The 26775-nt window shown below is 36.7% G+C and overlaps 1 protein-coding gene and 1 non-coding gene across 8 annotated transcripts in view; one reads left to right on the top strand and one right to left on the bottom strand.

The window, feature by feature from the left end:
* The window catches only part of ARHGAP32 (Rho GTPase activating protein 32), a 316742-nt gene that overhangs the window by 57760 nt on the left and 232207 nt on the right, over positions 1-26775 (top strand). The window contains exon 1 of one of the 7 annotated variants that reach the window (XM_054525423.2): positions 6851-11754. The exons of 5 other annotated variants lie outside the window; for them this stretch is intronic. The gene's annotated coding sequence lies outside the window, so the exon portion shown is untranslated. Of the gene's footprint in view, positions 1-6850; positions 11755-25638; positions 25738-26775 lie in introns of those variants that run through there. One more of the 7 variants, XM_054525422.2, reaches the window with a different exon arrangement.
* On the bottom strand, positions 17265-17369 carry LOC112135572 (U6 spliceosomal RNA). The gene has a single exon (XR_002916838.1). It is a non-coding gene; the product is annotated as a U6 spliceosomal RNA (small nuclear RNA).

The raw sequence follows: 26775 nt of genomic DNA, 5'->3' as shown, positions 1-26775 counted from the left end.
GCTTCCAAAGTTTATTCACGTATTTTCATTGTTAGTATCGGTCACACTTAGAAAAATTCTTAGTTCTGTGCCATATACAGACCCTTCCTTTTGCCTTAAAATTTAACTGTGTTGATTTATCTTTTTTTCTCCCACATTCTCTGTGCTCCTGGACACTCCAAATGGTGAATAAACATACTGAAGGGATTTAAGCTACATTATCTCAGTTAATGATATTCTGGTTTAAAAAAAGTTGATCCATTCTGGAGAATGTTTCAGATATAGGGAAAACATATTCATTGTTAAGTGATCTGGTCTGTCTGATCTAGTTTTCTAAAGTAATTTATGCAAGTGCTATAGTTTCAGGAACCTCATTTGCCCAAAATAGAATTTCTTCTCACTTTTTGTCCATGAGCTTTAGGGTAGAGAAATGTGTTTGAAAACTGTATGGCCAGGTTTTATTTTTTCATGTCAAAATGATTATGGATTATTCTGCTTGAAGCCTGGCAGACTAATTATGTGGGATTGAGAATGAACATTGTGTGTGTGTGTGTGTGTGTGTGTGTGTGTGTGTATATGTGTAGTTAATGTGAATATTAATAACCTCCAGATGTTAAGTTATTTTTGTTTGTAAGTAGGAGCATGTCTCTACTTTTTTCACTCTGGGAGACAATTATTGTGTGGCAGAAAAAGTGCTCTTGTGAAAGCTTCAGGCAAGAAGTCTAAGTGCTTATCTTTATGCATAGTATGCTAATGTTACTGAAATTATAAAAAATGAGAAAAGTTTGAAAAATTACTGGAGAAATATTTCTGGGCCAGAAAAATAGAGACTATGACCAGCTAGTCTGAGAGATTGCCAGACAGTGTGATTTTTGCTGGTTTGCAAGACTTTAATTCTCTACTCTTGTGTGCTGCTTATGTGAAGCATAAATTGCATGACAGATCTCAGAAACAGCCAAAACATTGGTTTAAACTTTCTTGTTTATCATTTGTGAGGATAGAAATGCTAGAAACGTTACCAAAAAGGTGTCTCAGCTTGAACTCAGTAAAACAGAACGGAAGGAAAAGATATGCTTTGTAAATTCATAACCATTTTTATCACTGATAATTACAACTATCTCAATAGCATGGATAAAGAATGAGAAAATGATTTTCATATATATAGTCCTAGGTACTTGCAACTGAAATTTGTATTTATTTCCCGATAGGAAAAAAGTATACCTTTCAAAATAAAGGTATTTCTATTTGAAATAATGCCTCAAATGGGAGAAGAATTCTAAAAAGTCAGCGATCAGGTTCTCAAGAGCATAATCTGTGGTTGAAATCTAATTGAATGCAGCACCTCATCCCAATGTGGCCCAATGGCTGGTTGACGTAGGGTATAAAGGGCTGTCTCTCTTGCCCTTTCTCTATTCTGAAGGGCCATGCTAACTTCAGTGCTCCCTGAAGGGTTGGCCATGGCTCTCATTGGGTCTGCGATGAAGTTCATCTGTTCAACTTCTTCCTTTGCTGAATTCCTGTTTCTTCTCCTCCTTACAACTGATGTTCTTCTCACCCGCACTCCCTAATTAACATTCTACTTGACAAATGTGTCAGAGTCCGCTTCCTGGAGAATCTAACCTGCAGTGTCCACCTTGCGTTACTATAAGGTTTTACTTTTTCATTGGCTAGAAATTGTAATCCTGAATAGTTTTGTTGTTGTTGTTTTTTAAATTCAGCACTAGGTGGAAGTTCTCCAGTGCCTCAGACGCTTTCATTTGGAAAATATTTTACTCAGGCTTCTTTCCCCCGTTCTGTCTTCCTTTCGTATGTATTATTCCGTCCCTTTTCTGTTTCGTCTCTCCTGCCTCCTTTTATAGTTCTGACATTGCCATTTATATTAATATCAATTTATATCTGAGGAGATCAGGGAAGGGTTCTTAAAGGAGATGACACTTGAGCTAATTTAGGACAAGTAGGATTTTGTGTAGGGGGCTTTGTGTGTGTGTGTGTGTGTGTGTGTGATTAGCTGCAGTGGGAGATGGAATGCATTGAAGGTGTAGGGAACCATCTCTCTAAAGAACTTGAAACAGCTTGATAAAGGTGGAGAGTTATAAACAGTTCGTATGACTGACAGAAGAAACAATGTTAAGTATAGAAGGACCAGGGCATGTTTATCATTTGAGGAAGTTTGCACTTCTTTAGCAGTGGGCTACTGTCGATAAGTTTGTCTTATGTTCTCAGGATCAGCTTTATAATAAATAGATATTATTTAACGTATTTAATATTTCACAGTATAAAGTCATGAAATGATATTTAAAAGGTTTTGAATTTGCATAAAGCTAATGACTTAAGTGTCAACAGATTTTAAAAGTAGATATCACAGTTGGTTTTGATGTTTTACCTGAGAGTCTGCACAGTAACAAGAGCAGCTTACAAGCAGTTTACTATGTAGTTGGTACTGTGTTAAGTCCATTGTGTACATTGTCACGCTTAATTCTCCCAGCGTCCTTCTCAGTTAGTTCCTATTAGTCCAATTTTGCAGGTAAGAAAATTGAGGCCTATGTTAATTAGCTTGCCCAGCGTCCCACAGTAATCACCACGTTTGGGATTTGAACTTAGGTTTGAACTCACTACCATGCTAGTGCTTTTAACCATTTTACAAAGCTGAATTCAGTGATGTGTATATGCCTATTTCTTTGACTGGTGTATTTATTGCAAAAATTAGAATAATCCTTGAGGAGTATTTCAAAACTTGTTTTCTTAGTCATTTCTTAATTAAAAATCTTCAGAAATCAGAAATGGAGAATAGACAGTACTGAACATTTTACTTTGAGTGTATTTTTCTAGGGGAGGTATAAAGACGTTTCAGGCAGTTCTGTGATTCATGATATATAAATTACAGAGTATATGTATACATTGTTATAAAAGCTCTAGAAAATGCTCATAGAAGACAGATATCTTTTATACTGAACTTTTAAAAAATAAATACTGCCTGGGATTTAACACCTTCCCTACCACTTAGGCAGTGTTAGATTTTGGCAAGGCATACCCCTTGGCATGACATGGCCCCAGGGTGACCTATCTTGTACTACTGTTGTGTATCAGTTTCTTCATTAACCTTATATATGGTTTGTGTTACTTTGGTGGCAGCTTCGTTTTCAGAGCACAGACGACAGGTTTCTGGATTACTTATAACAATAGCTAACAAGAAAGGGGGAAGTACAGGTTTTGATATCACACAGGGTTGAATTTAGAGCAGAAAAGATTTAAAGAGGCAAAGAAGGAGGTTTACAATAATAAAGAGTGCACACTGGTTATTTATGCTCCAAATAACATAGCATTAACAAACAAAGTCAAAACTACAGAAAATAAGGAGAAATAAAATATTGGACAAAGCAGTAGCCAAAAATTAAGTAAAGATTTAGAAAAACCTGATTAATATGAGGTATATTTAGTTAAAATATATTTAACTTTATGCTCAATAAACAGAGCACACCTTATTTTCAAATTCTCTTGGAACATTACAAAAACTGTTTAGGCCATTTAAAAAAAAAAACTTCAGTAAATTTCCCAAAATAGAAATAGTTGAGGTGGAATAAAAGTAGAAATTAATAATTTTAGAAAAAAAACTTATAAAAACAAATCACTATCACTGGGCAATTAAAACTCTTTTAATAAATTTTTGAGTTAAAGAAGAAATTTAAAAATTGTAGAAAATGATGATAAAATATATTAGAACCTATGGGGACTCAGCTAAAACTTGAAAGTTTTTTTTTTTTTTTTTTTTTTTTTTTTTGAGACAGTCTTGCTCTGTCGCCTAGGCTGGAGTGCAGTGGTGCAATCTTGGCTCACTGCAGCCTCTGCCTCCCGGGTTCAAGCAGTTTTCCTGCCTCACTCCCGAGTAGCTGGGATTACAGGCGCCAGCCACCATGCTGGGCTAATTTTTGTATTTTTAGTAAGGTCAGGATTTCACCAGGCTGGTCTTGAACTCCTGACCTCAAGTAATACACCTGCCTGGGCCTCCCAAAGTGCTGGGATTACAGGAGTGAGCCACTGCCCCCGGCCTTAAATATACATATAAATAAATAATTAGAATAAATGAATTACCCATATAACTCAAGGAGAGAGAAAAAGAATACCAAAATATATTATTCAAAGAGAACAGAGGAGGATTTGAATAAAGACTGGTAGTCTGAATAGTGGCCTGTCAAATATGTCCACATCCGAATCCCTAGAACCTCTATGTTAGTTACTCTGCATGGTGTGTTTGTTGCTGCTGCAACAAATTACCACAGACTTGGTGGCTATAAGAATAGGAACTTATTCTCCTGGTTTTGGAGACCAGAAGTCTGAAATAAGGTGTGGGCAGGGTTGTCCTCGCTCCAGAGGCTCTAGGTGATAATTCTTTCCTTGCCTTTTCTTGTTTCTGGTAGCTGCTGACATTCCTGTCATTCCAATTTCTGCCTCTGTTTTCACATCACTCTTTTCTCCTCTGTGTCCAGACCCCCTCTGCCTCTCTCTAACAAGCATTTAGAGACTGCCTGCATAATCCAGGATTATCTTCTCATCTCAAAATTCTTCATTTATTCAAGTCTGTAAAGACTCTTTTTTCAAATAAGGTAGCATTTATAACTTCTAGGGATTAGGACATGGAGGTATTTTTGGGAGCCATATCAGTTTGCCACACATGGCAAAAGGGACTTTGCAGATGTGATTAAGCTAATGATTTTGAGATAGGGAGATTATCCTGGATTATCTGGGTGAGCCCAAGGTAATCACAGGGATTCTCAGAGACAGGAGAGTCAGGCTGAGTAGTAGATGTAATTACAGAAGCAAGAAGTTGGAGTGATGTGAGGAAGGGGTCATGAGCCAAGGAATGTAAATGGCCTTTAGAAACTGAAAAAGGCAAGGAAATAGATTCTCCCCTCTCCTCCCCTCTCCAGAAGGAACCAGCCCTGCTGAAACCTTGATGTTAGCCCACTGAGATTGATTTTGGACTTCTGACCTTCAGAATTGTAAGATAATACATTTCTGTTGTTTTAAGCCATTGAATTTGGAGTGACTTTTTACAATAGCAATTGGAAACTAATACCATGATCAAAGCAGAAATTAATACATATAGAATGCCCTGAGTGCTAGGATGTGTTCTAGCACATACATGAACTCATTTAGTTCTCACAATTACCTTATGAGGAAAGGAACTGTTATTGCTAAACTGAGGCACCAAAACCCTAATCCTAACCAAATCATAAGGAAACCTTAACCCTACGTTTAAGAAAGGGTAAAATTAAAGAGAGATGAGGGCTGGGGGTTGTGGTCACCCTGTGGTTGTAAGAATAGCAGCATGTGAGTTATTGTGAAGTGATGGAAGGAGGCTGCTCAGAAAGAGGAGAGAAAGTTGTTAACACCTGAGTAGAGGATGTGGCTCATTGTCCTCTGAGGTATATCCATTCTGAGTGTTCCTAAGCGGCTGGGGTCAGCTGCATGCAGTTTTCTTAATTCACTTGGTTTAGGGATGGACAAACTGTCCTGCTTGTTTTGGTCAATAAAGTTTTATTGAAAAACAGCCATGCCCATTCATTTGCTATTGTCTGTGGCTGCTCTCCTTCTACGAAGGTGGAGTTGAGCAGCTGTGACAGAGACCATGTGGTCCACAAAGCCTAAACATCTGGCCCTTTACAGAAAAAGTTTGCTGACCGTACCTAGTGCTCTTGTCAGATGAAGTCACGTGTAAGCAAATGCTGAATTCATGCTGTGTTCACATTGTTCCCTCATATATCAATCAATTGGAAACAAGTTTGCATCTTCAAAGCGAATGTTGTGGCAAAATTATCTCTACAAGGAACCTAAGACTGTAGTCCACCTCTGGAGAGCAGAGTGAAGGCAACAAAGGAGAGACACCTTCCTGGAAGCCCTTTGAACCCCCTCAATCTCTCTGTGCTTAAAGTGAGACCACCCCTTAGATAGTTTCTGTTATATGAATCAATAAATTTATTTTCATTCAAGCCAGTTCTAGTTATGTTTTCTGTCACTTAAAATAGCAATTAAAAAAACATTTTTGTTTTAGAATAATTTTAGATTTATGGAAGAGTTGCAGATATAGAACAGAGACTTCTCATTGACCTCATATCCAATTTCCCCTACTGTTAACATCTTACATTAGTGTGGTATGTTCATCACACGTAATGAACCAATATGGATATATTATTGTTAACTGAAGTCTATACTTCATTTGAAATTCTTTAGTTTCTTTGTACTTTTTTCTTCTATTCCAGGATTTCATCTGGGATGCCATTACCTTGAATCATCGTTTCTCCATGGGCTTCTTTTTGTTGTGACAGTTTCTCAGACTTTCCTTGATTTTGATGAACTTTACGATTTTGACTACTGGTCAGTTATTGTGTAGAATGTCCCCCAGTCTTGGTTTGTCTGATTTTTTTTTTTTCTCATGGTTAGACTGGAGTTACGGGTTTTCCGAAAGGTCTGCAATTCTCTTTTAAAAATTACTACTTGAGGTATAAGAAAACAAAACAAACATTCTTACCTGCAGGATTTTTTATAATTTTTATTAAAAATTATTTAAAACACTGACTTTTCGCCCTACAAAACTATTTATTCTCCTTTCGTGTCTCTTCCTGACCTCTTTAACGCCTCAGTTTATTGTCCCTGTAGTGTCTGCGTCTGATTTGTCATCTTGGCTCTCACAGAGCACTGTATCTATTTGAAGTGTTTTAAAATGGCTTATGTAGCATTATGAAAATGTTGCACTATTAAAAATGTTATCTACATCAAAATTCAAGATAAGGGAAGCTGACATTTTCAGTTTTGTCTATTTACATTACATTAAATGTTACTAACATTTAATATTATATAATATTAATAATATAGCATTCATTTACTGTAATTGAGATTGGCCACACTATTTTTAACATGTCCTGCAGTACCTTATAAGGGTACTGTGATGACATCTTGGACTCATGTATCAGTGACTTTTCTCCATTACTGTTACGCACCTGCTGCCAGTTGCAGGGAATCTCATTATATTATTACCGGCTGTCAGTTGCCTTTGGCAAGTAGTTCTGACAAATGGAAGATTAAAATATAGCTACTATAGGTGGCAAGCTACGTTCTTTGTGTCAGTTAAAATACCTCCTGAGTATTTTTCTGGTTTAACTCAGGAAGCAGTGATTTTGTCCATTTTCAGTGAAAAGTGAGTTTCATTGAACACTGCAGCCTGTTAGTGACTTGGGGACATCTCTTGATTACCCTGTATCTTAGTTTATATCATTTAAATTTCAGATAGCGGAACTATGAAGTGAATACAAATGTATGAGGCTAGACAAATGGAAATGCATAGGTCTTATACTGTATTTTATTTGAAATATAATATTATGAAAGATAAGTTTTTGTGGTTTGGAGAATAATAAAATATATATATTCTTGGGACAACAAGGCAAAGGCCAGATATACATATAATTTGAGACTCAAATTAATCATGTTTGGTAGCCCAAATAAGGTTTGTTTATTTATATGAAAATTGAGCTTTTTTTTTTTTTTTGCACCTAAATTAAAATTTTGTTGTCTTGTAAGAATTCTGGATCACAATTTTTAAAAAAACTTATTTTGGATACATAATAGTTGTACATGTTTATGGGGTACATGTGATATTTTGATACACGCATACAATGTTTAAAGATCAAATTGGATCACAAATATTTAAGTACACAACAAGTTATGAAGTTTTGCAGACCATTTCATTTATGTAGTGTAACTTGCTCTAATTGCCATCTGAAACATTTGTACTAGACTGTACTATTGGAGCAATAACATTCTGCCAACTGTGGTAGATTCATTTAAGTATTTAGGAAATATTACTGGGAAAAATATAAATTATGTTGAGATAAATTAAGCAGTATAGTTAGTATAGTGATATTGGTACAGCTTAAATGAGAATAATTTGCTCCAGCAGACTGAAGAATTCCAGAATAAAAAAGTCAAAAGATGATTGTGACTTGCCATCTTTCAGATTGACAGAGCTGAAATAAAACTTCTGCATGTGCATATATCACAAACACCAATATTTTTGCTTGTTTCCCACAATGAGAGCCTTATTTTCATATTAGGCAACTAGTTGGAAAATACACTTGATAGTTACATTTTTATTTCTACTCATTCAAGCCTCTTATTAATCATATATGGCTAATGAACAGACCTTCCATATTTGAATTGATCATTCTGAGATACATGATTAAAAATGGGCATTTATACGATTTCAGTACTTTTATTTTCTTTTTTCATGTTTTGAGACAGGGTCTTGCTCTGTCACCCAGGCTGGAGTGCAGTGGTGTGATCATAGCTCACTGCAGCTTTGACCTTCCAGGCTCAAGCAATCCTTCCACCTCAGTCACCCAAGTAGCTGGGACTGCAGGCATGCACCAGGCATGCCTGCCTAATTTTTATATTTTTTGTGGAGACTGAGTCTCACTATGTTGCCTAGGCTGGTCTTGAACTCCTGGACTCAAGTGATCTTCCCACCTCGTCCTCCCAAAGTGCTGGGATTACAGGTGTGAGCCACCATACCTGGCCAATTTTAGTACTTTACATTTAGGAATGATATTTCTTTCACTTGAATTATTTATCATTGTAGGAAGTAAAAGCATATTTTTGGGGCTTAATTTTTATGCTTTTTTCTTTCTTATGTAAATGCCTGATCATTAAACACAATCAACTGTGGAAGTTTCCAAATGCAGATTCTAGAATCAGTCTCTGGAAATCCAGGAGGTCTGTGTGAGGGCGGGGGAACCTGTATTTTTTTTAAGTTACACAAGTGGGTGGGTGTTGCCTGGTCAAGTTTAGGAGCCAGTCATAGCATGTTTATGCATTTCTCTTCTAACCTTCTAAGGAACTCCTGACTTTCGGCTTGCATAGAAGGCACTGAAAAGTGTAGGGAATGAATAACTGTTCTGTTGTGTTAGATGCCCAGCATTTTTGATGGAAGCAATTTTATTCTACAGAAAAACTTGAAAGATCTGACTGGCTATAAAGGAATAAATATATGGTAAATATTGATATTGGTTCGAAAACATTTTTATACAATTGTTTTTGCTATAATTGAGATACATTTCTGAGAAATCTTGTGGTTGTAACCATCATATACTAAAAATTAAAGGTCTGGGAAAAATGGAGTTGCACAAATCACTCAAAATCTATACAGCATTATATCCAGGTCACTAATAAAAGCAATAGCAGTCTAGTAAAACAGTTAGTTAAAAACAGTTAGTTAAAAGACATGTCAGAGTCCTAATAAGTAAAGAAATATTACAGTAAATATAGGATTTTATCTTTAAAGGTGGTGGTCACTGATGGAAAGGGATGCATTGAAGGTTTGAGGCTGATAGACTGCCGAGATTAAGACAGAGTACACAAAAAATGAGGAGGTGCTATGCAAAAAGCCCTACCAGGACATAGGAAGTGACCAAATTGAAGTAGCAACAGAGTGGCATGAATGAGTGCCATGAACAGTGCAGCAGTCCCGTGCAGTTCGCTGCATTGGCTTGTGTCAGTGAACTTCGTGTTAAGCTGGACATACACGGCCAAAAAGTGTGGGAAAATAGTTATATATAATGTGAGTTATATTGACATCATACCCCTATTTACTAAGCTTATATGAACTAATTCACTTTATGCAAAGGAGTTATAGCAGAAAAGATCATACTTGGTTAGTGATCATTTCGGGGAATAGTTTAGTGGTTAATTGCATAATCTCTGGAGTCAGACTCAAAGCTCCACCAGTACGTCCTTGTGCAGATCGCTTAATGTCTTATTGCCTGTTTCTCTTGTATTTTTGGAAGTGTTTGAGAGCGGTATTTTTGAAAGCATTGTGGGAAAGCAGAAAGGAGAATGCTTTGGACTGGGTAATAATTTGAAAATTTCTCAGAGGAGGAGACATTTAAAATGTTTGTTCAAAGGTAAACAAAAAGGCCAATACCACTTGTAAATTGTGTGACCTTGGGCATGCTTCAGTTTTCTCAGCTGTAATACAAGGACAGTGTTGTTTCTTTTATCACATCGCTAGGTTCTTGTGGTTATCAGAATTAAAACGAAATACAGTGGGAAAATTTCCCATACAGTTGTAAGGTAGAAGAAACAAATATGAATTTCTAGAGTTTAGTTTCTTAGCTGACTTCAGAATAGACTGTTTTTAAGGTTTCTTCTCCCTTTGAAAATATTCAAATGTATGAAATCCCGGTAAATGCTAATAGTAGTTTAAAGTGTTTGTCTTCTGACAATGAATGCTTCTGTGGCTCCTCATTCTTTTCAGCAGTCGTAGCCATTGACCTAATTCTTCTTTATTGTCATAGACATCTGCATCAGCTCTTAGACAAATGTTCCTAATTTCAGAGATGGTAGCCTAACAAAATTGTGAATAACAGCATAAGAATTACCCCCAAATTGATTCACAACCAGAGTTCATGCGCTTGAGCATTCTGTCACCTTGGTGTTATTTCAAGAATATTTTGAGGAAGCATATTGGTACCCTTACTAATATCCCCCGACATTCTGGTTATGATTTATGTCTATTTCATCTGTGAATTTTTAGCGTTACATACAAAACTTTTCAGCTTTTAAGTGGTATCCTTCGTGTTCTATTATATTTGATAAAACATATTCATACACTGAATTGATTTTATGATCTTCAGTTTTATGCTTTTAAGAGTTAGAGAAGAAAAATCTTTTTTACTTTTCTTTGCCATCATGTATTACATTTTTCAGAACTTTTTAGAATTTTTTTTTTTTTTGCAAAATTTATAAACCAGAAATAGAACCAGTGTTTCAGTTTTGAGAAAAATGATGGCTTTGCCCAGTGGGTGTTTTCTGTTTGCAGTCTTCCAAGCCATTTCTGACATAAGAATTCAGCTCCTGTCAAGGCGTGTGCAGTAAAGGTACCCTTCCAGGTGCCTAGACAAATCCTTAGTGCTGTCTATTTGTATTTAGAATCCTGCTTCATTTTTTTCTTCTTTGTCCATCTTCCTCTCTTATTGCCCTTAGCTGACCAGAGACTCCGTGCCATCCAGCCCCTTTCCTCTCTTGCCTCTCTTTAACTTCTTTTGTGCTGCAGATTTCAACTAAATTAAGTTCTAATTAAAATAATTTTCACCTTAAGGTTTGAATGCTCAACCAGCTTGACACTCTCAAAGATAATTTGCTTTTAAAATTGTTTATCAAAATAAATCTCTAAATAGGTTATGAGTCATTGTTACTAATGAGATTGTGTGTGTCCTTGAACTGTTTTGGGGCAGAGAAAAAATGTTGAGAATCTCTCTTCTAAAGCCATTCTTTTGAAGAAACAGTCTTAAGAGCTTTTCCTTGGAAAACAATGCTGTTTAAATTACCATTCTTTCTTGTGGCATACTCATTTCTTGGAATGTGTTACAACTATTTTTATTATAAAGCTTTTTAATGTTAGACTATATAGTTATTGAAGGATTATAGTGAATTCAATTCTGAATACTTTCTGTTCTTTGGAAAGTTTAGAACTCTAAAGTTTCTATTTTAGATGGAAAATTTCCACTCTTTTTTGCCACTTGTTATTTTCTTTGCAGTATGTCAGATTGCTTTGAAAATAGTAAACTGCAATACTAGTTTAAGGTGGTATTTTTATTATGCTGGTATGTATTTTGTATTTTATGTTCCACTGCATTCCAGCCTGGGCAACAAGAGCAAGACTCCATCTCAAAAAAAAAGAAAAGAAAATGACAGAATGGATGGTCATCACTGTCCGGTTGTTTGAAGGTACCCAAAGAAGCAGTACATTTGTTTACTTAAGAACTCCTCCTTAATTTGTGGATATATTTGATACTTTCAGAATCTGTTACTGTCTTAACTATTCTTTGATCTGAAGGTTCTGGTACACTGGCCAAATAGTATGTTTTCTTGTTGGGTAGTCGGTGGGAGGAGATCTAGTTCTCCTTGACAAAACTACGTTACTTGGAACTAACATGCTGGACGCCCAGCCTCAGCAAGGTTTATTAATGTCTGTTTCTCTGCATTACTATCATCTCATGAATCTGTTTTCTCAGGTGTGCAGCCTGTTACAGTTAAATCTTTTTTTGATCTCTAGAGTTGGAGAATGAAGTTTAATAGAGTAGAATGGGATGTTCCTGCATTTTATGAAACTGATGAATTCATTCTAAGATAAGTTGTTTCCTCTTTCCTGACCAAATAGGAGTGCTTGTAATGTTTCTGTCCTCTACTTTAGGGATATTTCGAAGTTCACATAGCTTTTATATTATTATTTTAAAACGGTAGGAATGAATCAGAGTGGCAAACATACTAGGTGGAATCTTAGTAATAGTTATAGGTTGTTCACTTGTGTGCAGCTAATGCCCTTCTTCTTAGTGGATTGTGTGGGAGGACATAGAAATATCGTAGACGGCGGGAGAGGACAAAAGAGCCCATTTTGGTTACAAGAGAAACATTCGAAACCTCTAAATGTGCCATGCCTTGGATAGCTGCCCCATTTATACATTCTTAAGATGTTGCAAGAACAGATTATTTCTGGCCCATTGGTTGTTTTTTTCTTTGTACTTTCTATTATTTTATCATTTTTGTTGTTCCTTTGATTAATATTTATTTTAGAAGGCTTGTAGAAATGGCAGAAAACATCAGGGTAACCCATTCAGTAAAGCTAGAGTGAAGAGGCAACCTATAGAATGGGGGAAAATTTTTGCAATGCATCCATCTGACAAAGGGCTAACATCTAGAATCTATAAACAAATTTACAAGAAAAAAAAACAAACCCATAAAAAAGTGGCCAAAGGATATGAACAGACACTTCTCAAAAGAAGACATTTATGCAGCCAACAAACATGAAAAAAAGCTCATCATCACTGGTCATTAGAGAAATGCAAATCAAAACCACAGTGAGATACCATCTCATGCTAGTTAGAATGGCGATCATTAAAAAGTCAGGAAACAACAGATGCTGGAGAGGATGTGGAGAAATAGGAACACTTTTACACTGTTGGTGGGTGTGTAATTTAGTTCAACCATTGTGGAAGACGGTGTGACGATTCCTCAAGGATCTAGAACCAGAAATACCATCTGACCCAGTGATCCCATTATTGGGTATATACCCAGAGGATTATAAATCACATGCACACACGTATGTTTATTGCAACACTGTTCACAATAGCAAAGACTTGGAACCATCCCAAATGCTCATCAATGATAGACTGGATTAAGAAAATGTGGCACATATACACCATGGAATACTATGCAGCCTTAAAAAAGGATGAGTTCATGTCCTTTGCAGGGACATGGATGATGCTGGAAACCATCATTCTCAGCAAACTAGCACAGGAACAGAAAACCAAACACTGCATGTTCTCACTCATAAGTGGGAGTTGTACAGTGAGAATACATGGACACAGGGAGGGGAACATCACACACCAGGGCCTGTTGGGATGAGGGGCTATGGGAGGAATAGCATTAGGAGAAATACCTATTGTAGATGACAGGTTGATGGGTGCAGCAAACCACCATGGCACGTGTATACCTATGTTACAAACCTACACGTTCTGCACATGTACCCCAGAACTTAAAGTATATTCATAAAAAAAAAAGAATGAATGACTTACAGGAAATACAAGAGCTAGAGGAACCCATAGAACAACACTACTGGGACATAATCAGCAAGATAAAGACTGTCAGAGAATATACTGAACCTGGTTTCTTCAACCATATATGATAATAAAAAATGGAGGAAGGGGAAACTTTAAAGAGACTTAAGAGACTTATTTACCAAAATATTATGTGTGGACTTTCTGATTCAAATGAATGAGCTATTTAAAAAAAGAAAAAAAACAATGGCTGGGCGTGGCAGCCTTTGTCTGTAATCCTAGCAGATTAGGAGACCCAGGCAAGGAGGATCCCTTGAGACCGGGAGTTTGAGACCAGCCTGGTCAACATAGCAAGACTTTATGTCTACAAAATATTTAAAAATTAGCCAGGCATGGTGGCACAGGCCTGTAGTCCTAGCTACTCGGTAGGCTGAGGCAGAAGGATCCGTTAAGCCCACGAGGTTGATGCTGCAGTGAGTTACGACCATATTGCTGCACTCCAGCCTGGATGACAGAGTGAGACCATGTTTCAGTAAATAAATTAATTAAAAAGAAGGTTCAAGGCAGTTGGAAAAGTTTACCTTGAGTGGATATTTGTGGTAATTGAGTGATTAGTGGATTCCTAAGGTAAGATAATATTTTTATTTAAAAATACTATATTTTAGAGATACATGCTGAATTATTTACGGTTGAAATGATATGATATCTAGGATTTGCTTACATATAATCCAGTCAGATGGGGGTGGGGAGTAGAGATGAGATTTGCCATTGTTAATTGTTAAAGCTGAGTAATAGATACCTGTTGGTTCCTTATTCTATTATCTATACTTTTGTGTATGGTTGAAATTTTCCATAATAAAAAAGTTAAAATATTTAAATTAAATGATATTTGAGTACATACTAAGTGTTTAGGAGTGTGGTAATTGCTTTGAAGGATAGCATCATAGTATCTAGCATATATATTGAAAAACTAAAGTAGTAAGTTAAATAAATGAGAATTTTGTTTGCTTTTCCAGAAGAGTTAAACATTTTAGTAGATCCAAACCTAGATTCACCAAGTACTTTTCTTTTATTGTTATATTATACCTTCCATTTTTTGAACATCTATATAGGACTTTATCCTGTTTCATCTGATTACTTCAACAATATTACTGGGTATGATTATTCTGCTCAGAAGAGGAAATTGATCTTCAGAGATTTTCGGTAAATTGTGCAAGTTCACATAGGTAATAAGTGACACAGAAGGAATTTGAATTGTCTGAGCCCAGATTTCTTAAATTTAAAAATCCAGCATTATTTCTAAATGGAAACCATGGATACTCAAGGATAATACTGTTGTTTCCAATTGCTTTGTATCTTGTAACTTGAATAGTACCTGTAATAGTGATGAAACAGTAACTTAATGAATTGCATATCAGTAAGCAAAGTTAGAACAGTGATGTAACTTGAAAATTCTCAGTTGACACCTAAAAACAGCCTTATTATTTTTCAAGTAATGTTTGAGACATCAGAAAATGTACTTTGTATTCATTGTTCATTTTGAAAATATAACATAAAAAGCCCCAGAGATGATAATATTGATGTCTGGTTCTAGCAAAATCAGAAGAAGTAGACAGATATTAAATTCCTAATTTATGCATCATTCAAATTTAAACATAAATCTGTGTATCTTTTAAAGAGCTACATATATTAAACTTCTTTTTACTTCCCTATTATATTTTATTCTTCAAATGATTCACTTTATTTATTTTTGCAGTGGATAAAACTTATCAGAACAAATTTCAGTAACAAAGGATAATGGGAAAAATGCTTCTGTGTTTCCAGAAATAAATGAGCAGGCAGGAACTTAATTCTCCTTACTAGGAAAATTGAAGAATTACTGATACCAGAATAGTAGTACACTTACTTTAAATCAGAGTAAGATACCTCAAATTAATGTTTAAAAGTATAGCATTTAGCTTCTGTTACTTGAGGATAGGATGTTTGTGATTTGAGAAAAATGCTTGTAATTTTGTAAGTAGTTGAATGGTCTCTAGTACTTTAAGTAACTAGTCATTGTTGATTCTCATTTTTACTCTTACAACTCTCTCTGAGAAATAGCAGAGGAGCAGTCAGAATAAGATAAGTAGCAAGTTGCTAAAATTACTTCAGTCTCAAACCCACTTCAAAGCAGAGTGAACTATACAGGTAAGGATACCAGTAAGTAAACGGTAGATTGAAAACATTGGATTTATTTATATTTCTTCAACTAGTTTCGTGGGAGAAACTCTACTGAATTTGTGCAATACCTTGAGCTTTTCAAGCATGAAAACTTAGTACAACCTTTTTTTTTCTTTTCTTTTTGCATAGCCTTACCCCTATTGATTTCATCCTAGTCTCTTCTTGACCTTTCCCCAGACTTTTCACTGAGGGGAAGTCTACTTAGGCCATTTGCTTTCTCCCCTGATTATTCATTGAATTTATATTTAGAGTTTTTATTTGCAGTATCATTAACATTAAGAAGTCCAGTTACAGTGGTTAGCAGGAGTATGGTTATATATAGTTTTTATATGTGAACAGTTTATATGTATGATAAGACCACAATTTTCTAAGGTCCTAAAATATGTAATATAGCTGATGCCTTCTATGTCTCATGGACTATAGCATATTCAATCAAAATTTTAACTCAGGAAATATTATTTCCTTTAATTCAACATTATATATTTTATTTTTATAAATTATATGTAATTATATATTTTGTATATTATAAATATACATATATACATGTATATATGTACTTTTATATGTGTAATTTATATATGTATAAAATTATACATAATTATATATGCAATTTTATATATATGCAATTTTTTTTTAGATGGGGGTCTCACTCTGTCGACTGGGCTGGTGTGCAGTGGCACAATCACAGCTCACCACAGCCTAGAACTCCTGGGCTCAAACAAGCCTCTCACCTCAGCCTCCTGAGTAGCTGAGATTACAGGTGTGCACCACCATGCTCAGCTAATTTTTCTTCTTCTTCTTTTTTTTTTTTGTAGAGACAGGGCTTTGTTCAACCTGGTCTTAAACTCCTGGCCTTAAGGGATTCTCCCGCCTCAGCCTCTCAAAGTGCTGGGATTGCAGGGTAAACCACCACACCTGGCTCAACATTATGTTTAAGAATTCTCAACCTTCATTAGCTTTACAAGATCTTTTACTAAATCAGTCCCTAATTTTCAACACTATACTTTTACCTTAATTAACTGTAGCCTATTTTCTTCTTTCAGTCCTATAGATTCCTTTTCAGAGAGAGATACTTGTTTAATATCCAGTGTTCATTTAAAAAGATGACTGATTCTGATAAGTTTTATTCATGTATTACTTTACTGGTGTTTTTGTTTTTTGTTTTTGTTTATTACTTGTACATGTTGAATAAGTTGCTAGAAAAATTATCACTTGCCTCAGATTTTATTTAACCAATATATGCAATAGTTTTGATTTACTTTATCTGTAGATTGAAGGCAAAAACGGGTCGTCACTTAGACTGATAAGATGGTTGCTTAGCCAGTGAGAGGGATTTCCTAAGATCACTAGATTCGGATATATCTGATAAAGCGTTTTTGTTATTTGTTGAGTCTGCCAGTGGAATTCTGAAGTTGATACAACTTGCTTGTTCCATGTGCCCATAGCTAGGTAGGTGTATGAATTGTTCTCTCTAGCCTCTGATTACTTGAATTTCATCCTTGCGCAGGGGCCATGCTAATCTCTGTATTGTTCCAATTTTAGTATATGTGCTGCTGAAGCAAGCACTGCTTTGATTTCATTCAGTGGAATCTGCTACGCTGGTAGTGTGTTTTTCTTTTTTTTTTTTTTAATTTCCCCCCCCTTGCACAAGAGCACCTTGAGCTCTTTAGTGTTAGAACAAAGTATTTCTGAGTTGGCTTTTGTGACCTTTTTGAGAAAGGAAGCAATGAGACAAAGTGATGTGGCATATGAATTCAACAGTAAATATTGGGTTGGTGCAATCCTTGTACTTGTAGATATTGTGGTTATTGTATCTTTTTATTAATGTGGTTTAAATACCATTGATTTTGGTTCTTCATAGGTTAGGATGGGAAACATTTAGAAGGGAAATTGACTTAATTCCTGATATATAAATTTATTTCATGATTGTGAGATCTTGATATGAAAAGAATCTGTTTAAGTTTTCTTTATATCACATACATGATTTTACTTCTTGTCTTTGGTTTTTTTCATATTCTCCCTATTTTTGATTTATCTTGGTCAGTATAAGAATATTGCCTTCTTTATGCACACTGCCTTCATTTATTTTTGAACTTATATTTCCTATTCCTGGGACCTAGATTTTTCAGTCGTTCAATCCTATGTATTTATTTAATAAACATTTTCATTGACTTTTGTGGTATACAGGGTAGAAAAACAGCATCCACCTACTCAAGAGAAGAAACTGTAGAGTGGATCTTTTAACTCATGCTGTTAACTTCTTTAAAACTAAAAAGTTAAACAGTGAATAATAGAGAGAGAGAGACACACACACACAGACAGACAGACAGAGACAGGCTCTTGCTCTGTTGCCCAGGCTGGAGTGCAGTGGCGTGATTGTAGCTCACTGTAGCCTTGAACTCCTGTGCTCAAGCGATCCTCCCACTTCAGCTTCCTGAGTAGCTGGGTCTACAGATGTGCATCACAATGCTTGGCTAATTTTTAATTTTTTTTTATAGAGATGGAGTCTCACTCTGTTGCCCTGGTTGGTTTTCAACTCCTGGCCTCAAGGGATCTTCCTGCCTTGGCCTCCCAAAATACTGGAATTACAGGTGTGAGCCACTGCACCTGGCTGTGTTTTTGTTTTTTTTGTTTTCATTTAACCACTACATGTAAATGTTGTATTTTAGTGGCTGTTTACTTTTCCTAGAAAAATCATCACTGGCCTTAGATTTTATTTAACAATTATATACAGTAGTTTTGATGTATCTGTAGATATAAATAGTAGAATCATACTCTGTAGGGTTTTCTGATTTTTTTTTTGGTTACTGATATCAGGCTCTAGAACAGTGGTTAAAAATTGTCTGGGGGGGGTCTAGTTAGGTATACTGTTAGAGTATTTTTCTACAATATTTACATGAGGTGATGATTATAGAATGTATAATAATGAAAGGTTAGTGATCCAGTGAAAGCACAGGCTGAGATTATATATTTGTTGGAAGCAATTTTCTACATTAATAAACATTACATACTTTTCAAACTTGAATACCAGAAAGTATACTTATAATCTTTGCTTATTGCAGTGAAAGATACAGGACTCAAAAACAGAAGACCATGTCTGTTGAATTTTGAGAGTTCTTATTCATACAGTTATGAAATTTCCACTTATTATCACTTATTAAGAACACTGGAAATGACATGTAGAATTGTCTTATGATCTGATTTTATATGTTCTTACCTTGTAATACTTGTATTAATGTGGTGAAGGAGGAATGTGAGTTTCTGTTGTAATTATTAATTTGCCATACTTCACATTCATGGAAGGAATTCAGATAATTAGAAAATAACTTACTGGCTTAATAGGGACTTGTTTCTTATTTTTTAGATTAGTACTCTCTTTTAAATAATAATAAAAATTACAGAGTGATTATATTTTTTAAAAGCCAGAGATTTACAGATTAAGATTTTTTTTCAATTTTTCTATAATCACAGTAATGAAAACATTTTATGGTTCAGGGATGATAATGATGACAATGGCTATAATTTATTGAGGACTTTGTACTGTGTACTACTATAGTTTCATTATATGCGTTGTTTCTGTTTTATACATTAACATCATAAGGGTATTATTTTCTCTATTTTAGAGATTACCAAACTGAGACTCAATTTAAGTTGCTTGTTGTATTAGTCCGTTTTCATGCTGCTGATAAAGACATACCTGAGACTGGGTAATTTATAAAGAAAAAGAGGTTTAATGGACTCACAGTTCCATGTGGCTGGGGAGGCCTCACAATCTTGGTGGAAGATGAAAGGTATGTCTTACGTGGCAGGAGACAAGAGAAAGAAGGAGAACCAAGTGAAAGTGGTTTCCCCTTGTAAAACCATCAGATCTTTTGAGACTTATTTACTACCATGAGAAAAGTATGGGGGAAACCACCCCCATGATTCAGTTATCACCCACCGGGTCCCTCCCACAACACGTGGGAACTGTGGGAGTTACAATACAAGATGAGATTTGGGTGAGGACACAGCCAAACCATATCATTCTGCCCCTGGCCCCCCCACATCTCGTTCCTTACATTTCAAACCAGTCATGCCTTCCCAGCGTCCCCCAATGTCTTAACTCATTTCATCATTAACTCAGAAGTCCAGAGTCCAAAGTCTCATTTGAGATGAGGCAAGTCCCTTCTGCCTATGAGCCTGTAAAATCAAAAGAAAGTTAGTTACCTCCTAGATACAATGGGGGTACAGGCATTGGGTAAATATAGCTATTCCAAATGGGAGAAATTGGCCAAAACAAAGGGGCTACAGTGCCCATGTAAGTCCAAAATCCAGTGGGGCAGTCAAATCTTAAAGCTCCAAAATGATCTCCTTTGACGCTGTGTCTCACACCCTGGTCACACTGACTCAAGAGGTTGGTTCCCATGGTCTTGGGCAGCTCTGCCCCTGTAGCTTTGCAGGGTACAGCCTCCCTCCTGGCTGCTTTCACAGGCTGGCATTGAGTGTCTGCAGCTTTCCCAGGCTCACAGTGCAAGCAGTTGGTGGATCTGCCATTCTGGGGTCTGGAGGACGGTGGTCCTCTTCTCACAGCTCCACTAGGCAGTGCCCCAGTGGCGGCTCTGTGTGGGGGCTTCAACCCCACATTTCCCTTCTGAACTGCCCTGGCAGAGGTTCTTTAGGAGGGCCCCACCCCTGCAGCAAATTTCTGCCTGGACATCTAGGTGTTTTCATACATCCTCTGAAATCTAGGTAGAGGTTCCCAAACGTCAGTTCTTAACTTTTGTGCACCTGCAGGCTCAACACCATGTGGAAGCTGGCAAGGCCTGGGGGCTTGCACCCTCTGAAGCCATGGCCCAAGCTGTATCTTGGCCCCTTTTAGCCACAGCTGGAGCAGCTGGGATGCAGGGCACCAAGTCCCTAGGCTGCACACAGCAGGGGGGCCCTGGGCCTGGCCCATGAAACCATTTTTCCTCCTAGGCCTCTGGGCCTGTGATGGGAAGGACTGCCACAAAGATCTCTGACATGTCCTGGAGACATTTTCCCCATTGTCTTGGTGATTAACATTAGACTCCTTGTTACTTATACAGATTTCTGCAGCTGGCTTGACTTTCTCCTCGGAAAATGGATTTTTCTTTTCTATTGCATGGTCAGGCTGCAAATTTTCTGAACTTTTATTCTCTGTTTCCCTTATAAAACTGAATGCTTTTAACAGCAACCCAGTCACATCTTGAATGCTTTGCTACTTAGAAATTTCTTCTGCCAGATACCCTAAATCATCTCCCTCAAGTTCAAAGTTCCACAAATCTCTAGGGCAGGGGCAAAATGCTACCAGTCTCTTTGCTAAAACATAGCAAGGGTCACCTTTACTCTAGTTCCCAACAAGTTCCTCATCTCCATCTGAGACCACCTCAGCCTGGATTTCATTGTCCATGTCATTATCAGCATTTTGGTCAAAGCCATTGAACAAGTCTCTAGGAAGTTCCAAACTTTCCCACATTTTTCTTTCTTCTTCTGAGTCCTCCAGATTGTTTCAGCCTCTGCCTGTTAACCAGTTCCAAAGTTGCTTCCACATTTTTGGGTATCTTTACAGCAGTGCCCCACACTACTGGTACCAATTTACTGTATTAGTCTGTTTTCACACTGCTGATAAAGACATACATGAAACTGGGTAATCTATAAAGGAAAGAGGTTTAATTGACTCACAGTTCCACGTGCATGGGGAGGCCTCACAATCAAGGCAGAAGATGAAGGAAGACCAAAGGGACATCTTACATGGCAGCCAGCAAAGAGAGAATAAGAGCCAAGCGACAGGGGTGCCCCTTATAAAACCACCAGATCTCGTGAGACGTATTCACTAGCATGAGAACAGTTTAAGAGAAACCACCCCCATGATTCAGTTGTCTCCTACCGGGTCCTTCCCACCACACATGGGAATTATGGGAGCTACAATTCAAGATGAAATTTGGGTGGGGACACGGCCAAACCTTATCACTTGTCTAAGACCACACTATTTGTAAATGACATGGTTGATATTTGAGTCTAAGCTTGTTTGACTTCAAAATACAGTACCTCCATTTCTATTTTTTCTGGTTTTATAAGAATAGCTTTTTGAAAGTGATTTTTATTCATATATCCTTGCAATGGCGATGATGTATTTTTAAGCTAGCCATTTTAACTTTTTTATAGAAATATCATTTAGCTTTTATGAACAGTTGAAAGTTAGGTCTCCCTTTGAATATATGTGTTTAATGAAGCAAAATCTGCTCTAACATGAAATTGGCAATTTTCTATTCAAGTAGACCTTTTCTGTTATGTTTAAAGTTACCTGTAGAGAACCATATTAAATTAATTGGATTCTTTGTTTTTGATATTTTAATGAAATAAAGTTGCCATAGTATGCGTAAGAATTGTTTCCCCTTTAAATACCATTGTGAATTAAGGCTAATGTCAATGTATATATAATGATCCAGAATACATCAGTGTTCCATAATAAAGACGGAAAGAATTGTTATTTCAAAGTTAATTATTTCAGTGGAGGAAACACCTACAAAAATGATTATTATAAAAAAATCTAAATTTTGAATGAATGCATAGATAGTATAAAAATGAATAATGATGAATGACATTTTTACATTATATATATTGTGCTTCATACATTTGGAGGAAAATCTTCAGTCATTGGAAATATTTTACAAGGATTCTTGCTTAATTTTTCTTTCTGATACAATTATATGATACATACATATATATTACACAGAGCACACATTATTCACATTTAGAATACAAAATTTTCTGAGAAATTTTATATTTATACTTAGATTCATATTCATGAAGCAGTCTGTGGACAAAGCTTGGTGCCCAGTTAAAGAGACATTTATTGGCCCCTTGGCCATGTGCCATGCACTGTATTGAACAGTTTTGAAAAAAACAATTATAATATTATGATGAGAGAACAGGAACAACAAAATGAGAGCATCCAGATCATGGTTCTGCTGCTTTGCTGTTGTTTTGCTGTGTGATATCCTGTCCATACCCCTCCCCTGATAGTGAACCCAAATGTATACTGCATTCAGCCATGTAGATACGGGTATTGGATATAGAATTAGATGTAGGTCAGCATTTCAGCAGTATCATGGCCCATCCCCCAAAAAAGAGAAAATAAAAAACTATGAGATCAGAGACGTCTAGGCTAATGAGTGGAACGTGGACCAAAATGCGAACCATATAGTCTTCCCACAGAAGTAACATTTCATATGGTGTGGTTAGGTTTGGATTTTTGAAAAGTATTTTTATTTTTATTTATTATTATTATTATTATTATTATACTTTAGGCTCTATGGTACATGTGCGCAACGTGCAGGTAAGTTACATATGTATACATGTGCCATGCTGGTGCGCTGCACCCACCAACTCGTCATCTAGCATTAGGTATATCTCCCAATGCTATCCCTCCCCCCTCCCCCCACCCCACAACAGTCCCCGAAGTGTGATGTTCCCCTTCCTGTGTCCATGTGTTCTCATTGTTCAATTCCCACCTATGAGTGAGAATATGCGGTGTTTGGTTTTTTGTTCTTGCGATAGTTTACTGAGAATGATGATTTCCAGTTTCATCCATGTCCCTACAAAGGACATGAACTCATCATTTTTTATGGCTGCATAGTATTCCATGGTGTATATGTGCCACATTTTCTTAATCCAGTCTATCATTGTTGGACATTTGGGTTGGTTCCAAGTCTTTGCTATTGTGAATAATGCTGCAATAAACATACGTGTGCATGTGTCTTTATAGCAGCATGATTTATAGTCCTTTGGGTATATACCCAGTAATGGGATGGCTGGGTCAAATGGAATTTCTAGTTCTAGATCCCTGAGGAATCGCCACACTGACTTCCACAAGGGTTGAACTAGTTTACAGTCCCACCAACAGTGTGAAAGTGTTCCTATTTCTCCACATCCTCTCCAGCACCTGTTGTTTCCTGACTTTTTAATGATTGCCATTCTAACTGGTGTGAGATGGTATCTCATTGTGGTTTTGATTTGCATTTCTCTGATGGCCAGTGATGGTGAGCATTTTTTCATGTGTTTTTTGGCTGCATAAATGTCTTCTTTTGAGAAGTGTCTGTTCATGTCCTTCGCCCACTTTTTGATGGGGTTGTTTGTTTTTTTCTTGTAAATTTGTTGGAGTTCACTGTAGATTCTGGATATTAGCCCTTTGTCAGACGAGTAGGTTGCGAAAATTTTCTCCCATTTTGTAGGTTGCCTGTTCACTCTGATGGTAGTTTCCTTTGCTGTGCAGAAGCTCTTTAGTTTAATTAGATCCCATTTGTCAATTTTGGCTTTTGTTGCCATTGCTTTTGGTGTTTGAGACATGAAGTCCTTGCCCATGCCTATGTCCTGAATGGTAATGCCTAGGTTTTCTTCTAGGGTTTTTATGGTTTTAGGTCTAACATTTAAGTCTTTAATCCATCTTGAATTGATTTTTGTATAAGGTGTAAGGAAGGGATCCAGTTTCAGCTTTCTACATATGGCTAGCCAGTTTTCCCAGCACCATTTATTAAATAGGGAATCCTTTCCCCATTTCTTGTTTTTGTCAGGTTTGTCAAAGATCAGATAGTTGTAGATATGTGGCATTATTTCTGACGGCTCTGTTCTGTTCCATTGATCTATATCTCTGTTTTGGTACCAGTACCATGCTGTTTTGGTTACTGTAGCCTTGTAGTATAGTTTGAAGTCAGGTAGTGTGATGCCTCCAGCTTTGTTCTTTTGGCTTAGGATTGACTTGGTGATGCGGGCTCTTTTTTGGTTCCATATGAAATTTAAAGTAGTTTTTTCCAATTCTGTGAAGAAAGTCATTGGTAACTTGATGGGGATGGCATTGAATCTGTAAATTACCTTGGGAAGGATGGCCATTTTCATGATATTGATTCTTGCTACCCATGAGCATGGAATGTTCTTCCATTTGTTTGTATCCTCTTTTATTTCCTTGAGCAGTGGTTTGTAGTTCTCCTTGAAGAGGTCCTTCACATCCCTTGTAAGTTGGATTCCTAGGTATTTTATTCTCTTTGAAGCAATTGTGAATGGGAGTTCACTCATGATTTGGCTCTCTGTTTGTCTGTTATTGATGTATAAGAATGCTTGTGATTTTTGTGCATTGATTTTGTATCCTGAGACTTTGCTGAGGTTGCTTATCAGCTTAAGGAGATTTTGGGCTGAGACAATGGGGTTTTGTAGATATACTATCATGTCATCTGCAAACAGGGACAATTTGACTTCCTCTTTTCCTAATTGAATACCCTTGATTTCCTTCTCTTGCCTAATTGCCCTGGCCAGAACTTCCAACACTATGTTGAATAGAAGTGGTGAGAGAGGGCATCCCTGTCTTGTGCCCGTTTTCAAAGGGAATGCTTCCAGTTTTTGCCCATTCAGTATGATATTGGCTGTGGGTTTGTCATAAATAGCTCTTATTATTTTGAGATACGTCCCATCAATACCTAATTTATTGAGAGTTTTTAGCATGAAGGGTTGTTGAATTTTGTCAAAGGCCTTTTCTGCATCTATTGAGATAATCTTGTGGTTTTTGTCTTTGGTTCTGTTTATATGCTGGATTACATTTATTGATTTGCGTATATTGAACCAGCCTTGCATCCCAGGGATGAAGCCCACTTGATCATGGTGGATAAGCTTTTGATGTGCTGCTGGATTCTGTTTGCCAGTATTTTATTGAGGATTTTTGCATCAATGTTCATCAAGGATATTGGTCTAAAATTCTCTTTTTTGGTTGTGTCTCTGCCAGGCTTTGGTATCAGGATGATGCTGGCCTCATAAAATGAGTTAGGGAGGATTCCCTCTTTTTCTATTGATTGGAATAGTTTCAGAAGGAATGGTACCAGCTCCTCCTTGTACCTCTGGTAGAATTCGGCTGTGAACCCATCTGGTCCTGGACTTTTTTTGTTTGGTAAGCTATTGATTATTGCCACAATTTCAGATCCTGTTATTGGTCTATTCAGAGAGTCAACTTCTTCCTGGTTTAGTCTTGGGAGGGTGTATGTGTTGAGGAATTTATCCATTTTTTCTAGATTTTCTAGTTTATTTGTGTAGAGGTGTTTGTAATATTCTCTGATGGTAGTTTGTATTTCTGTGGGATTGGTGGTGATATCCCCTTTATCATCTTTTATTGCATCTATTTGATTCTTCTCTCTTTTTTTCTTTATTAATCTTGCTAGCGGTCTATCAATTTTGTTGATCTTTTCAAAAAACCAGCTCCTGGATTCATTTATTTTTTGAAGGGTTTTTTGTGTCTCTATTTCCTTCAGTTCTGCTCTGATTTTAGTTATTTCTTGCCTTCTGCTAGCTTTTGAATGTGTTTGCTCTTGCTTTTCTAGTTCTTTTAATTGTGATGTTAGGGTGTCAATTTTGGATCTTTCCTGCTTTCTCTTGTGGGCATTTAGTGCTATAAATTTCCCTCTACACACTGCTTTGAATGCATCCCAGAGATTCTGGTATGTTGTGTCTTGGTTCTTGTTGGTTTCAAAGAACATCTTTATTTCTGCCTTCATTTCGTTATGTACCCAGTAGTCATTCAGGAGCAGGTTGTTCAGTTTCCACGTAGTTGAGCGGTTTTGAGTGAGATTCTTAATCCTGAGTTCTAGCTTGATTGCACTGTGCTCTGAGAGATAGTTTGTTATAATTTCTGTTCTTTTACATTTATTGAGGAGAGCTTTACTTCCAAGTATATGGTCAATTTTGGAATAAGTGTGGTGTGGTGCTGAAAAAAATGTATATTCTGTTGATTTGGGGTGGAGAGTTCTGTAGATGTCTATTAGGTCCGCTTGGTGCAGAGCTGAGTTCAATTCCTGGGTATCCTTGTTGACTTTCTGTCTCGTTGATCTGTCTAATGTTGACAGTGGGGTGTTAAAGTCTCCCATTATTAAGGTGTGGGAGTCTAAGTCTCTTTGTAGGTCACTCAGGACTTGCTTTATGAATCTGGGTGCTC

This window comes from Pongo abelii, chromosome 9 (genome assembly GCF_028885655.2).
Source record: "Pongo abelii isolate AG06213 chromosome 9, NHGRI_mPonAbe1-v2.0_pri, whole genome shotgun sequence".
Taxonomy (NCBI): Eukaryota; Metazoa; Chordata; class Mammalia; order Primates; family Hominidae; genus Pongo; species Pongo abelii.
The sequence above is the reverse complement of the archived record's forward strand: the minus strand, read 5'-3'. Positions and strand labels throughout refer to the sequence as shown.